Raw genomic sequence first — 17,357 nt, 5'->3', positions numbered from 1 at the left:
TTACCATTTTAATACATTTGACTTGCCCACCAAGAGACAATAGAAGGTTTTCAGCCTCAGTAAATCCACTTTAATACATGTAAAGGGTTCATAAAAAATTATTCTATCCCATTGTCTTCATGAAAGCTATAGCTGGTCTGTGCTAGAAAGGCCAGGATTAGTTTACCACAGGGATCTGAAGGTTTTATTTTGTTTTGCAGGGACGGCTCCCCTTACCATGTTTTATTCCACTCAAATACTTCCTTACCGCATTAATTCAGGTGAAATCTTTTATATAAACCGCCAGCAGAAGTATCAACACTTTCAAGAGTGTGGCTGATGCCACGTTTCTCTGCACTTTGAAATTTCCAGCGTAGAATTTGGCTAATGGCTCTGCTTTCCACGTGTCAACTCGAAAAGCTGCTGAGATATTAAGATAATAAGTGTTTGAAGAAAAGGATCTATTCATACAGAATCAATAGAGCGTTGCCAGGAGAAAACTGAAGCTCTAAAAAGGAGGTTTCCTAGAAAAAAGTGTTTTCCAGGGAAGAATGGTTTGTACATGTTTGATTCTTTCTGATTGTTGCTGTCTCATTGCTTTTGTTCAGGTGGCACTCAACCCTGCCTGCTTCAAAGCAGGAATCCCCCTCAGGAACATCTTCCAGCAGCAGAAAGTGGAAAAATGACTTGCTAGGATCTCCAGTCTGTGTTACAGAGATTGGATGAGAGGGAGATGTGTGAGCAGCATCTCAGCAATGCAAATCATGGGAGAAGAGCTGGGGAGGGGTTGGGGTTTGGGGGACTTTTGGGTGTGCTGGAGCATTTTGGGGCGAGGTGTGAGAGCTCTGGGGTTTTACAGCATGATTAAAGGGCAGGGATGATGATGATGATGGCAGATGATGATGATTATGATGACGATGGTGGTGATGATGACGATGATTTGGTCAGCTTGCTGGAACTCAGAGGAGAAAGTGTTTTTTCTTATAGCTTTAGTGCCTGGGAAATGCTCTTGGGCACGTGGTGTGGTTCTTGGGTTGCCCTCTGCTGAGCCTGGACTTTGATGACCTTACGGGTCACCTCCCATCCAGGACATTCTGTGATTTCTGTGATTTACTTGCCGTGGAACAATGCAGACGTTATTTTGTGGGTGTTCAGATGGTGTGAACTATAGAATGTGCACGAAAGTACATTTACAGCTTTTTCCGGGGGTTGAGGAGGATATCAATATCTGTAAGATGTGACAGCATTACCTTCTGTTGCTACAGCAAACAGTTCATCACCAGCCTCCAAAAAAGGGGGATAAATTGGATTCTTTCCTAGGCACTCCTGCAGAGTTTTTCCCATGGGGTCAGCAAGCCTTTAAGCACACACGTGATTCAGTAAGTGGTGCTGTCGTAACCCTGTCTGCCTCCCCATAAAGCCAAAACACCTGGACTGTAAGCCCAGACCAAAGCCCAGCCCAAAGACAGGGTCTGAGCTGCTGCACATTCCGTGGAACTGAGGGGTTGTTGCTGCCTCGCTGCTTCCTCAGAATTCAGTTTGCAAGGCAATGAATTGGAACAAAGCCAGAGACATCCCTGAATGTCAGAAATGGGATCTTTGAAGTGATTCTGGATGCACAGCCACCTAGGGAAGTCCCGTCCCTCTTCAAAGTCACGATGCAAGTATTGTAATGCAGATTACATCGATTTGCTACCAGTGGCTGACAGCTCGCAGGAGTCTTTTCAAGATTCTCCACAGCACCCATGGAATAAAGAGCTCTCTGCATGAAAAGGAAGGTGTATTTTCATGCAGATGACAGCTCGTAAAAATAGTATCAATGTTATCATGTATGTAAGGCAAAATTCAATTTTGTGTAGCGGACTTTATGGCTGTGTCAGGGTTCAGCTTACAGCACAAAGAGAACTTGCATTTGGCACTTGAGGACATGGCTTAATGGTGGTGCTGGTGGATGGTCAGACTTGATGACCTTAAAGGTCTTTTCCAACCTGCGTGATTCTCTGATACTATGATTTAAGCACATAAGAAATGCTGCTGGCTCAAACACCTGTTGATTATTTGTTTTGTAATTAATGTACTGCAGAGAGGCAACAGAAACGCTGACTTGCAATATCCCCACAGCAAGTTTGCTGTGGTTCTGAACTCTCCTTGGGCAGGACCGGTGTGCAGGTATTTGATGAATGAGAGTAGACAAGATTCTACAATAAATACTTGAAATACCAAAGCAGTGACTACTGAAGCATAAAAGGAGTGCTGCACCAGGCCATAATTCAAAGCAGCATTCCATTTACAAATGGAATAAGAGTAATAGAAAAGATTAACTTTCATGGGAATTACAGTTTGGCTGTGTGGAAGTGCCTGTTTTTATGAAGTGCAGTTTCTTACAGACTTTATGTTGCTGCATCAAAGCTGCCAGAGCGGTTTGAGACTGCAGCTCCGTTCAGTGCTGTTGTGTCACTGTTATCAGTGCTCCCAAGGACTGTGTCCCACTGGGACCGGGTTTTTGCAAAGATCTCCGTGTGTGTTTAAAGCCTGACCACAATACAAGCACTGGAAACTGCGGTGTGTGCTCTTTTATTTTTATTTGCATGTAAAGGCACCTGCAAGCCCTTGAGATTACACCTGAATTATAGCTGGATGCACAGATTTGCAGAGTGGAGGAATGTTCTCCAAAGTCTGCTTCTGTACGGAGGAGGTGGAAGTGTTTTAGATGCATCCAGCACCATAAAATACGCTCTGGCCTCTGCAGCTCCTCATTATGTGAGGCCAAAGGGATGCAATGTGCAGCCTCCCAGTGTGATTCAGTGCTGGGAAGAACTGCCTGAGTGGCAAAAGGTGCTTTATTGTCTGGAGCTACAGATACAAGTTCAAGGGGTGCTCACCACTAGCATCCTCTTTTAGGATCTTTCTTCTTACAATGGATAGAAACGGATTTACGAGTTTAAGAAATTGGCCAGCAATTGCTGCAGAGAATAAACCTTGTGTCTTCTGAGTCACAGAATGGTTTGGGTTGGAGAAGACCTAAAAGATCGTCTTGTCCCACCCCCAGCCATGGGCAGGGACACCTTCCACTGTCCCAGGCTGCTCCAAGCCCTGTCCAGCCTGGCCTTGGACACTGCCAGGGATCCAGGGGCAGCCACAGCTGCTCTGGGCACCCTGTGCCAGGGCCTGCCCACCCTCACAGGGAACAATTTCTTCCTGATACCTAGTCCAAACTCACCATCCTTCATCTTAAGGCCATTTTCCCTTGTCCTATCACTTCATGCCCTTGTGAAGTGTCCAGCTCCAGCCTGGGCAACAACAATCCTGCAGTTCCTGTGGTTTGCCTCCTTCCTGATGAAACCTCCCAGCCTAATAACCCTATTTAAAACAAATAAACAAACAAACTAAACACACAAACCTCAACAAAAAGGAACCTGAAAACCAAAACATAGGCAGCAAAGAAATCTCATTGCTCAAATGATGTTCACTCAAAAATAAAATAAAAAATCAAATGTGGTTATGCAGGGGAAAGGAAAAAAGCAAAATCATTGCTCTGCTTCTTCTTCCTCTTCAGGAACTTCTGCTCAGTGTCTGAGTCCCACAGAGTTGTTTAAAACACCTGTCCTTTAAAAGTTGCTGTCACATCTCTGACAGCTCTAATTCTTTTGAGTGTGCTCAAGGCCTTTCAAAGCTGGAGCAGAACACGGTGAGAATTCTCCTTTGCAGATCCCGGAGCAGAAGGCCTGGCTGGCCCAGCTGTAATTGCTGCCCCGGATTTCAGCTGGCCCTCTGTGGCATTATTCACACGACAGCTTTATTGCATCCCGAGCTCTGATTGTGAGCTGCCAGCCGTGCCGAGGCAGAGCAGTGACATCCCCGAGCTGAACGTGGAGCAGCTGTCACGGGGACACAAATGCCACGGACGCTTTGAACGCCTGGCCGGGGACACGCGGGGATGTCACAGGCGTGCCTGGCGCTGAAGTGGCAGCACTGGCAAGGTGGGAGCTGGGGTTTCTCCGTGGAGGTTTAAGCAGCTGTTGGCAGGAGGAGGGGTAGGGCTGTGACGGGAATGCAGGGAATAAAAGGCAGGCCCAGGAGGAAGAGCTCTGCTTAAGATGTCACCTGTGGCAGCGGGCACTGTCAGCCCTTGCCAGCGATGGGACCGTTGTGCCTTATACCACGTAAGGAGCACCAACATTAGCAGTGCTATGTGCTGAAATAGCTTGGTATCTCCTCACATTTTCAAACTGGTTTGTACAGCTCTGCTCTTTTTCACGTAGCGAGAATCACAGAATCCCAGCATGGTTTGGGTTGGAAGGGATCCTAAAGATCATCTCATTCCACCCCCTGCCATGGGCAGGGACACCTTCCACCATCCCAGGCTGCTCCAAGCCCCACCCAGCCTGGCCTTGGACACTTCCAGGGATCCAGGGGCAGCCACAGCTTCTCAGGGAAAAGATGCCTTTGACTATCCAAACTTCTCTATTTTTTGATGCATCTGCTTTTTTTTTTTTTTAATTGCATGTAAAACTGATAATTGGGATTTGGCTTAACTCCACTAAAAAGAGTGAGCACAGAAAGAAAATTCCCGTGGACAACTTCAGGCTATATTCCACATGGGAGGCTTTCTTCAATGTTCGCTCCTTTTTTTCAACAGGCATTCCCTTTTTTCCCCCAAATAACTTGTGAGATAATGACCTGGAGAACAATTTTCAACCTTCTGAGTGACAAAGGCATTAAAACAAAACTGGGTTCTCCAGCCTAATTGAATGGAGGGATTAATTTTCCTCTATATTTTGCTGCCATTTTGCTCCACTGCAAATTATTCCACGTACTCCAGGTAAGCTCCGTGTTTTTCCAAATACACGGTTCTGAGCTGATAAGGCTTGGAATACTGCAGCCTCCAGATGTGCTACTGTATGCTGAGCACTTGCATGACTTAAAATCCAAACTGGAAGCCCTTAACATGATGGACCACCTCTAAAAATTCTAATTGAGCTGCTCACTGTAATAGATTGGGAGAAATGAGGTAAAACGTTATCACTAATCTTCATGCTAACTGCATTAAATCTCAGGGTATATTTATAAAGGCAAGGGAGGATATTAGCAAAAAGATTTATCCAACAGTGAAGGGTTTTTTCCCCATTAGCCAACTTCTAAGTTTCAAAGTTCTTGCAGTTTAATTGGGGATAATTGGGGATTGGAATTTAGGAGAAATAATTATAAACATGACTACACAGGCAATATGCTGCTATTTAGCACAAAATACAACAACTTTTCAGGGCTGGTAATTGAACCAACACAATGGGAGAAAATTTGAGTAAAATTAACTTTCACTGGAAAATGGGAAAACGATAATAAGGAAATTTTGAACAAGCTGTCAGAGGTTTCACCTGAATGCCATTGAGAGGAGCATAAATAAATGGAGCAAGAACAGAGAGACAGCTAAAACCAAGTGGCCTTATAGAAGGTTAAGGGTTTTTTTCTCAAGGAAAAGAAAGAATTTAACGTCTGAAGTCAAAGTTAGACTCAATCAATACATTCAGGGCTCTTGAGAAATTTTGAAAATAGTTTCCTACTTGTAGTGATTTAGGTCGGTCAGGCATATAAAAAGATTGAATCGGTTGTGAGAAATCAATGCCCTCCCCTCAACATCCCCCCCACAAGATTCCCACTGAAATGAAAACTTGCCAATTACAATGGGAGTTTTGATAAGGCCAGCAGGAGAAGGATGTTACAGACTCGAAGAAATAGCATGTGAAATGTAGTATCTGTTATTTTTTGTGCCATTAGGGTGTGAGACAGAGGCCTGCTGAACATCTTAGCTTAAAACTCCAGCCTCTGTCTCCCATGGCAGATTAGGGGTGGTGATGCAAAGCAAATAAGCAGAGTTTACACCTGCATGGGATAATCATTCCCCATCTTCCAGGGATGTCTGCAGACATCTGCTTCCCCATCCAACAGGTAACTGAGATGCTCTTTCCTTGCAGCCTTTGGAACCCCCCGTCAGAATTTCCTTGGGCAAAATGTGACAGGAATTACTACAATAGATAAAATAATAGATAATGGATGATTTTCCTTCACCATTTAACACTAGGATCACTGGTTTGTTATTCTTTCACCACAATGGTCAGTCCTGTGTCATGCCAAGCACACAGGTACTGGTGAGGCCCTGTCTCCACCAGTTAATAGGGCAGATCCACTGGTGTGGGGAGCTGCTGTTGGCTCTAAAATTCCTGAGGCTTTAAACTGCAGAACAGGGCTGGTCTTGTCCCCTGGGCTGAATTTCCTGAAGGTGTGCATTGGGTGTGCTCCTGTGGGGACATTTTCCAGTTTATTTTCATCTGAGAGGAACCAGTCAGTGCAATGTGAGAGTGTTCCAGAAGTGATGGAAATCGTGGATGAAGGGGGATTTAATTTGGTGAGTGCAGAAGGGAGGTCCTGGCTTACAGAACAGAAAGCATCAGGTGCAAACATGGAATGCAGGTCACCATAACACTGCATTGCCCTTTCCCAGCCCTCTCTCCCTTTTCCATACCTCCTCCTTTCCAACTTAGATGTTTCAGTTTGACCAGCATCCTTCCGTGACTTGCTGCTCTGGCCACTTGCCAAAATACCTCTCAGAGGGATCTGAAGAGCAACCAAGCCCTTGGAGATGAATTTATCAAACCTCAACATAAGCAGAGGTAGAGAGGACCCCAAAAACGCCAGGTTGCCATGGCCTCGTGCAAGCACCCAGTGATTCCTCCTAAAGGCAAAGCCCATTCCCTCTTCTCTTGCCTTCCAAGAGCAGTGTTTGAGGGGAAAGCCAAGCAGCTGTGCTTACAGGATCTCCCAGAGACACCTAAAAGCTGATAATCAGGTTTGACAGTCATGTCATAATTGTTAACAATGGTACTGGAGACATGCCAACAGCCTCACACTCTGCTGCTGCTTCTCTGGCTGAGAGGAATTGCTCCATGAGTGCGAGTCTGCAAACCAAATTTGATATCAAGGGATGCTTCATACAGAGGAAACATAAAGCACTGGATTGTGTTGTTGCCAGATTACACAGCAGCCTCAAAGGGCAAAGTAATGAAAGAGAAGAGGCTGCAGTGACACCACATTAATATTTGGTATTTCTGCTCTCTGTGGATTCACACTTGTGTTATTAAAGCCTTTAGGAGCCCGATGGAAGAGCCTGGGGTGCAGGTTTGGCAGTGGGTGTTGGGCATGCTCTGCTGGGAGAGCCAGCAGTGATGGATTCACGTTGGCTGGAGATATCTCACCCCACGAAAGGCAGTGCTGTTCTCTGCTCCTGATACACTGCGCCGAGAAAAGTTTCCAAAAGTGTGATTTGGAGCTCCTTGTACTCCCCTCCTGCACAGCCATCTGTCCTGGTTAACATGCACCCAATAATGTACCTGTCAGAATAAATCACAGCAAGTGATACTTCTCCATGTGGGTGTCACGAATTTCAGAGCTCAAGGTTCTGGGATTGTTTCAGGCCGATGGAGGGGACCAGCTCCTTGTGAAATTTGTTGACCCTCAGACAGCTATAACTCTTAGCAACCTTCACTGTGAAAGGAATCAAAATACAAATCAACACCATAAAAAGTGACACATGAGAACGATGTCCTTTCTGCCCGTGTTTGTAATTCCTTCTCAATGGCTCTATTAGGACTCATATCAGCAAACCCATGCAGATCTCTGTGCGAGCTGTTAATGATTATAGACTGTTGTTTACCTTATCAGGGAGGCTGTCAATAGGCCTAGTTAATGAACTTTTTTTTTCTTGTCATGGGAATTTTATTTAACAGTTTATTAACTCCCAATCCAATTCACTAGAGGTCTCAGCAGAATTCTAGAAGATATACTATGCATATGCTCATGCTTTCTTCTCTATTTAGACAATTTCTGGTCCAGAATTATTACATCAATTTCCCAGCACTGCAGATACAACTCTGACCACTCCAATTATCTGTCTGCTCCACAATATAGCAGCCGTAACTTTGAGCCATCATAAAGAAGTTTATTAATTTAGCTCCACTGAGTGCCAACCATTTCACTGCAGTGCAACAGAAAGCGACCAGCCCACGGAAGAAACCTTGCCCTGTTTGTCTCTTGGCATTTCTAAAAGGACTTTGCAAAATTTGCAAGGATGAACAGTGGCTCCAGTGCAGAATCTGCATGGAAGCTTCCCTAAATCCCTGCAGGAACAAATGAGTACTTCAGGTGAGAAGCTGCTATTTTTTGAGCCTCAGAAGTCAGGTTTGCTGGGGACTGCAGCAGCACTGAGGCTCTTTTTTTCCCCCTAATTTCCAAGGGCTGGAGTTTGTTTGTTTACTCTATTGGTTTGTGCTGCTTCCCCTTGAGTGAGCTTTTGCTGGTAACTCTGAGAGCAATCACTGAATATAAACCTCCAACTTCACTCCTAACCATATTCTTCCCAGGATTGCTCACAATCTTAATATCCTGAGCATCAGATCCACCTGACCTTCAAGCAAAATTAGGTTGAATTTCAACTGACCATTGTGCCCTGGGGCTGTACAGTCACCTGGGATGTCCAACAGCCTGGCAGGAAGGAGCAGAGCTGCAGAAAAAAAGAGATGTTCAGAATAGATAAAGCTGCAATCTAATGGCCGGTGTATCATGGAGGAGTCATCTGCAGAGCACCTGGGGAATCACAGAGCTAGTCCAGGTCTGATATGGGGAAGGAAGGGGAGAAGAAGCCGCTCAACTGGATAAATTTAAGTACCCACCCATGAATGCAAGGAGTGAGGGAGGGACAGCTCTCATAGGGTCATCAGGCAGGGACAGCCTGGGTTTGTAACACCTGGTTGTGTGTAACCTCCAGTATGATCGTCACTCTGCATCCTTCCCACGACAGGAAAACTCACAGGGATTTCCTCAGCCAGAAGATGGGATGCAAAGGGATTGCTTTGCCTGCAGGAAGAATGGTACTTTTTGATGTTTGGAATAGATTCTGTCCTTCCCAAGGTACTGAAGCAAAACAAAATTCTCTGAGCTCATGGCAAGTCCAGGTGCTGCAGCAGACGCAGCCACTGAAGCTGAGCACGTTTTGCAGGTGAAGTTCTGCTGTCTCTTTGAAAATGTTACTTGTCATGGGTGTTATGGTACAATTACAGCCATCTCCTGTCAGCTCGAATTGCTGCTGGTCAAATACCTGTAACCCCAAACTCAGAGCCTGTCTGAATTACAGAAGACAGCTGCCAAAACTGGCAGCTTAAATACCATCACTCCATCGGCTGGGCACCAGCCAAGGGTAAATGCCAAGGAAATGCTCCTGCAGGGCCAGGCAGGAACGCTACAGCCAGGGCAGAGCTGTGGGGATCTGTGGGCCTCCTGAACACATCCCAGTATGGGGAACTTGGACTAACTGGGAGCAGGTTTGGTTTCCTTTACTGCTTTGAGAAGTCATGCACGAACCCTTGACAGTCAGTGGAACCCAGGAACAAAACCTCTGATTAGGTTTTCTGCTGAATGGGAGGAGGAGAAAAAAAGGCAATTCCTTTTTGCAGTGCTCCTGAAACAGCCAAAAGTGACCTTGCAGAGCGCTGCTGCTGCCCAGGGTGAGGGCCACACTCCACTTCACAGGAATATCAAACATGTTTGGCAGTCAGAAAGTCTTTTTCTGAACAGAGGATGAACTGCTGCACTTCATGGGCAGTTACTAGTGCAGATGTCTGGGGTTATGAAAGTGCAAAGATAAATTCCTGATCTTTAGGAAAGGCAAAATGGAGAATGGAGGAAAATAGAGCTTTTCTCAAGTGTAATAAGGAACCAATGTGCAGCAACTGTTTGAAAACTGCTTCAAAGCCACTTAAGTCAATGAGTGATTTCCCACTCATTCCAGTAAGCTTTTAATCAAGCCAATAAAGGGGAGACAGAAACAGACTGATGGAAATTAGAGAGGTGTAATCAAAACACGTGTATCTATTTGGAAATGGGACATAAAATGGACTTTTTTCCTTTACACCATGTTTAATGCTCATGTTTCTGAAGATATTTATTTAGAAAAACAATCAGATTCTCACTGGCAGAGAACATAATAATCTAATAAGTTTTGCAGACTTATATGGAATGGTAACTATAAAAGATGCCACCTATAAATTAAGGTTCAAAAGGTGAGACAGAAACGGAATATTAAATAACAGCACCTTTCCCTAAGTTGAGTTAACTGTTCCAGCAAAATTTATTGCCAATCTGGCTACAACATCTGCAGAACTAAAGGAATTGTTAGAGAAAAATGAAACTTGTCTTTCTGCCAAAGTTTGGAGACGCTTAAACAGAAATTAATATCCATAAGAAATCCTGGAACATTTTTGAAAAATTATCTGTCTGGCAATTCCTGCTGCTTTTCAGAGAAATAAAAGCGTTTTAAAAGGCATCTTTCACAGTGCAGCTCAAACTTGCTCCACAGAAATGATGGTGCTTTGATACAACTGCTTTCAAACGCCGTTCCTGTGGTAAGGTAAATTCATGCTAATCACTCTTATTTCTGTCAAAACAAATCTGATGCATTCTCTGCAGAAACAGACACCAGGCTCTCGTATCCCCACAAAACGTGGCACGTGTTGGTGCTGAATAGAAGGGGTATGGATGATAATGCAGGAGCCCATCCGTATGAGCAGGTTCAAGGTGACACTGCAGGGTAGTGCTCTCCTCTGGGTCATAAATCATCTCTCTGGAGCAGCACTGCCAGAGCAGCTGAGATGGTCTGCAAAGGCCCAAGAACTAATCAACAGTTGCCCATTTTTGTCCATAAAATATCCAGCTGCTTATAGTTAAACATGCTAATGGCTCTTCCTTTCAAATTCTGGAATCCTCCAGTTCCTTTTAATTACTAGATTGTAAGAGATAAATGGCACGAAGAATTCGGTCATTTGATGACATGCTGCTTCTCTTTTATCACTGAAATCTGATGCCTACAGCCTCTATGTGATAATAGACCATGGAAAAGAAGATAATCTATACTGTTAAAATGTTAAATCTGAATTCCCTCTCCCTCTCAGGGCATCTCACAGAGAACTGGGCTCTGTGGGCTGCTCCTCCTTAGCAGGAGGCATTCACTGGATTACCAAGCAACACTACTCTTGCTGAGGCAGATTCCCAAATTCCTGGCCCGGGGTGCAATGCCAGCACTGCCTGCACTGTTGGAAGAGCTGGGTTTAAAATGGCAATGCCCAGAGAAAACAACATCAGTTACAGCAGAGCAGACTTAGGTACAAACTGAGATCCCAGTGCTGGGCAAGGGTAGGGGCTGAGACGCTGAATTCATGACCTAGAAAAATACATTTTGATTAACCAGTAATTGGTGAAGAACCAGAAACCAGGATTAAATCAACTTGTGGATGGAAAAAGTTACAGCATTTGGATAGCATGAACTTCTCCAGCATCCGGAGCACTCTTCACTCCTGCTCAATCAAACTGGGAGAAATTCTTTCACAGCATTTAAGGATCGTCAGGACTGTGAACAATGATTTCTGTTCATAATGCTTTGGTTGTTATGACACCTTCTGGCTGTGGATTTCAGCTAATTAGCAGTAATTATCCACAGCATCCTTAGCTCTGGTAAAGGAACCCCCATCCCATTACCCAAAAGCACTTCAGCACAGGGCAAGTTCAAGTTCCCTTGTGTCCACAAGGATCAATGTCTTCGAATCTTTTCTTGCCAACACAGCATCAGGGATAGATCCAAGGTGCTTCTTGGTTCTGGGATTTCAAACTTGCACAGTCCTCATGTGAAAATAAGTCCCTCATGCATATTTGATTGCTGCCTTGGGTGGCAATATCCTGCCTTTAATGTATGTGCACATTGTGCAGTTGCTGTGGGAACTGTAACTTTGAGGTTTCACAATTCAAACAAAAAATAGAAAGAATGTATTTATAGCCTTTATTTATTTGGCTTATGAATCAACATGTTAATATTGATGCAATGGAAGAAGAAAGGAAAACAAACTTCTAAACAGAAAGCGCAACATCAAACACTGATCTGTTTATTCTTCTCCTCTGCAAAGTTCCCATAACAGCAGAATCACAGCAGCAGAAGGGGAAAGAATTATAAACCAAGGGCCAGACAAAAGAGGAGAGAGCAAGCTGCAGAGAGATGAGCAGCTGAATGAAGTTCTTAGAGATCAAGCTTTACCAGCCACAGATGACTCCATGCCTGAAGATGCTGTGACACATCCCAGGATTTGCCATCTCCAGGTGTTTCCCCAGGAGCCTCGAAGCTCACCCAAGGCCCAGGCCAGTGCCCCAGGCTGCTCAGGCAATCACAGCACCGGTTTCCACATTCATCTCTGGGGTCTGGGTGGTCACAAAATGTGGGATCTAGGTTTGCTTGTAGATTTAGGCTTATCTGAGCTCCCTCAAGGGGTTTGTGCCCCGAGGAGCTGCCCCAGCAGCTGTGTCACAGCCCAGCACTGCCCTCACTGACCGTGGGAGTGGGACTGGTGTTGGTTCAATTGCAGCTTCACCACAGGGCGAGTTCAAATCACAGATGTGTTATGAAGAAAACAGAAAAGTCACCTCCCAGGTGACTTTTACTGGCAGTGAGATGCTCCAGTGGCCAAGACAGAGGAGTAAAGCACCGTGGTTAATTTACTGAGCCAGGGAATTTCAGGGGACGATCCCACTTGACCCCTCTCTCCCTCTCAGGGCCAGGGCACTTCCATCTCAGATGTCCTTTACCTGCATTCCCACCACAGGAGTTATGGCCACAGAAAATGCCTGATATCAACAAAATGTGGAAGGAAGGGAAAAATCTTTCCACTCTCGCTTCACAGAGGGCTGGGATTGCACCAGAGAAAAGGAGCTGGGCAGAGGAACGGGGAAGCAGCTCTGGTGTGAGGATAAAGTGGAATGATTATCCATGAGATCCTGATTGACCCACATGTAACCAAGAGCTGTCAAGCCCTGGGCACTCTGGCTAATTGTTGTAACCAATTAATAAGCTGGAGTTCACTTAGTGAAGCCCAAGCTGCCCCATGCAGCTCATGGCAGGAGCAAGGAGTGAACTTGGCTGCAACAGCTGCCTGAAGGTCGAGAGTTTGGTGTTCGCAGGCTCGGCTGTGGAGAAGATCATGGACATAGAACTGGGTTTTTTTCTCTGAGATACTCCTGTGATATATAAAAAAATACTCTGCTTTCCACTGATCCAGCAAAGACACACAGTAGGTTCTTAACTTAGAATATAAAGGGATTTTTTTTTTTTTTTTTTTGTCCAGGAAAAGGTTCTGCCATGAAGCTAAATATGTTTGGAACACACAGCAGTTCAAAGCAACAGTCATGCCTGAGACACTAATATTTACTTCTATTGTGAGAGAGTTCAGCACAGAGAAGCTGGCAGAAAGAATTGTGTTGTAAGCACAAGTCCATCCTCTGCCTTCCTGCGTGATTACAGCTCATTTTGGCAGTGCACTTTTCTCTGGCAATGAAGCACTTAATAGCAGCCTGAGATTTCTGAAGGCTGACCCTGTGCTATTCGTACCCACCTCACTTCCAGATGCAGGTCCTCGTGAATAAAGCCACTTCGAGGGGACATTAGAACTTAATTCTGTGATTAATGATTTGGATTCTGCTGGTAAACAAACTCTTCCCACTGCAGAGGGACAATGCTGGAGCCAAAGAAAGGGGCAAGACTACACTGGCCCCGTCATCTGCTGATTATTAAGTTTTCTGGGATGTAATTATTTTTTTCTTCTCTGATCCATGTGGCCTGGTATCCATTTCATCTGCAGTCTGTAACTACATTTTACAAAAGGTGAAAAATGAGGGACCTGATAGGTTCCTACAGGCTGGAAGAAAAGCGTGGAGCTGACTCCCCGTGCGGGGCTGTTCCCCACAGCTATTTTAGATATGAACATTATTGCCACTGTGCTGAATGGATTTCATATTGTGGCATAAATTTGTCAATTAGGATTGCAATTAGCATCCGTGACTAATCCTGCCCATGCTGGGAAGTTGCAGCGTGCGAGTTCCTCACCAAAGGGGATGGTTTTGTTTCTTTGTTATTCCACTTTAATGCCAGCTGACAACTTCAGCAGTGGGGAAAGGACAGAAAATTGTGAGTTTGCTTTTAAATGGGAGGTGAAGGGTTGGTTAGAAGGGTTTCAGCAGAGGGTGAGGTCTTGATTCTCCTGTATTATATGAAATATTATATTCAACTTCACATTATGCATCAACTCCTACAGCTTTCCTTTAAAATGAATGCTCCAAAGTTGCTCTGAACTTTGTAAAGGACTTTGTCGCACAGCTTTGTTCTCATGGTCTCTGATAGCACAGCTCCTTAAAATTCTGATAAAAATGAAGTTATTCTGAACTGTGTAAACATACCCTCCACACCATCATATTCTTCTATGGCAAAGCCTTTTAATGCTCTCTTAACAGTGTAAACAGATTTTTTATTAAAAAATGATACCTGTAAGCAATTAATGTGCTAAGATTTAACGATGAAAATAATCCAGCCTTCAAATGTGACTAAAGCATAATTTAAAAAGCCCCAAGGTACAACAAAAAGTTGCTCTGGGCACTGTGTTTTGGTACAACATCGGGAAACAAGGGATTTCTTTCTCTTTCTTCATTATTTTCTTTATGCCAGTAGAGGGCACAACTGTTTAAATCACATTTATTTCATACACAGTGGGCCATAATAAAGGCAATTAAAAAATTCATAGGAAAAAAAACCCCATCTATTTCCAATAATGAACATTTTGTGGCATTTTCCTGTATTATCCAGGCACTGCTAATAGCAAAAAGAATGTTATTTAAATGATTTTTGCATTCCAGAACAGCAAGAGTGTTTGGGTGTTTCTGTAGAGTTCACAATCAAAAAGCAAAATTTTGGGCAATGGGATTAAGGGAAGGAAAGATAATGAGATGGAAGTGCATGAATAGAATAAAACCAGTGTTAATTGAAATCCAAACCCCATTAATTTGCTGCTTTTAAATAATAGGAATTGGAAGGTTTGTGACTTTTTAATCAAATTTTGTATAAAATTTCTCTGCAAAAACACCTCTGCAATGGGAAACAAAATCTAGGGGTAATTTTTCATTGTATTATTCCATCTGACATCCATGCAAAGGGAATTAGAGAGGCTTGGGATAAACCATGGGCTTGAACATGACAAAACAACAGTTCTACTTTTCATGCATAGCTTAGGATCCTTTCATCCTAGAGTTTATTTCTGGAAAGGCTTTGAAAAATCCTCAAGTCAACAGATTAATAGCTTACCTGGAATTGTAAAGGAAAAATTAATTAACAGAAAGAGAATCCAGTGGGACAAAGTTTAATAAAACACAGGGAAAACAGCAACTCGTTTTCTTCCACTTTCTGGCCAATGTCTTCAAAATTTTGGAGCCAGCTCCATGCAGGGTTTCAATGAGTAGAAATCTGATACTGAATTGATTCTAATGCTGAAATTAGAGATGTTATCTTCCAGCCAACCAGCACTCTGCTGTCAAAGAAAGTTTGACAGAATTACTGAAGAACATGGAAAATTGCCAGCCATGGATGGAATTGGTGTTTGGGAGAGGGGCACAAGAAGGATCCACAGCAGGGACTGGGAAAATAATATATCCTATTATCAGCTTGAATGCTCTTGGAATCTTCCTTTTATTTTAACATTCTCCAAGTATTTTAAAGTCTGCTTTCAATATGTTAAGGTTCACAAGTGCCCCCACGCTGAGCTGCAGGAACATTCTGGCTGGAGGTCACTGACATGCTGTTTTCCTTATTTTTCCTGCTCCAAGACATTTGCACAGGGTCGTTTGTATTCATTACTGATGCACAGTGTTCCCATCAGGGTATTTATAGATCTCAAAATTATTAATATTTGATTTAGGGAAGTATCCTTAACCTGGACAGGAATTAAGGCCTGTGTTTTCATGGAGACAAATGTAAATAGTGGCTGAAATCCTTCACCAAATCCAAGCTCCCGGGGCCCTTTTTGCCTTGTTTATCTCTCAGGTAGGCTGGTTTTCATTTTGTTTCTTTCCAGGTCACTGTTATTTATGCTCCTTGTTTTATCTGGCTGCATCTGATCCTGCTGGCAAAGGATTAAATGCATTTACCTTCTCTTCCCCTCAGACATGTTTGGGATGCCTGAGCTAACTCATGAATGAAACTGCATAATGCTGAAGCCTGAACCTACTTTAGTATATTAACATTTAAAGTGTCAGATGATTTTTAAAGTTCCACACACAGAATTACTCCTTGGCTGCATGGAAGGTGCTGTGTAAGAAACAGCTGAAGGCTGAAGGGATGAAGAGAGCTCCCAATGTTTGGGTATTGGCTGCCATGAATTCCCCAGCTAGAGAGAAAAGCTTTGGAAAAGACTAAAATCCTGCATCACATTTGCAAGCAAATATTGCCCCACTACAGAAATCACTTCAAAAATATGGGTTAAACTCTTTTGAGTAGAGTGAAAAATCCCTGTGAGTCTAAGAAGGGAAGGAGGAGTAGCTGCTGTTTCCTCCTCTCCTCCTCAGCATGATGGTGCCAGTGATCACATTTCAGAGCACTCTTAAGGAGTATTTCTTTGCCGGTCAAATATTTCCTAACCACATTTTACTGGCAATGGCTGCCTATGCTTTGCTTTCTGCCTTCACCCCCTGAACAGCAAATTCACAGTCATTTTTTCAATTCATTTATCCTCTGCGGGTTGACCTCCTCAAAAGTCAGTTTGAGCCCAGGAGAGGAGTAATTTCTCCTCCAGAGAGAGCTTCCTGCCCTGTGAGAGCTCCTCAGTACTCTAAACAAAATATCTCATTTCTTTAATAAACTAAGCTGAGCTTTTGATAGAATTAAACCCTCTCATTTAAAAACGTTCCACATGTAGCAAACTTGAATAGTACATCAGGCAATTTGTTGGAACAAAGGATGACAGGGGTGGTGGGAATATAATTTTGTGTTTAATTGTATTTGATTAGGAAAGTTACAGAGCCCATCATTCAGCTTCCAGGGCAGCCATAAAATCTCTTTGCCTTCCACTGAATTGCTGGCCAGGCCTCCGGGCATCAGGCTGGTTCCTGCTCAACACTTCAGCTCAAGGTTGCCAGTTATTAGGTAATGATAAGAACTGATCCCTTGCATTTTAATGGATGTGACAAAATCAGGCAGCAGTACTGCAAAAATAACTTGAAATATAGGGGAGTGATCATATTTTAATGCCTGGTAGCTGCAGATGTTCAAATTACTGTAATACTATTAAAATGAGCAGCTATTAATACACAAATATTTCAGTGACACACAAAAGCAGAGTCAAAAAAAATCCCCCTGAAATCATGACAAAACTAAAATTGCCTGTTTATTGGAATTAGCCTTCAATCACTTCTTTCTAATGGGCAAAAGGCTGCACATCTGTCAGCACCCCTCTCATTGCTCTCCCTCCCAG

This window comes from Coloeus monedula (assembly GCF_965178545.1).
Source record: "Coloeus monedula genome assembly, chromosome: 11".
NCBI lineage: Eukaryota > Metazoa > Chordata > Aves > Passeriformes > Corvidae > Coloeus > Coloeus monedula.
The sequence above is the reverse complement of the archived record's forward strand: the minus strand, read 5'-3'. Positions refer to the sequence as shown.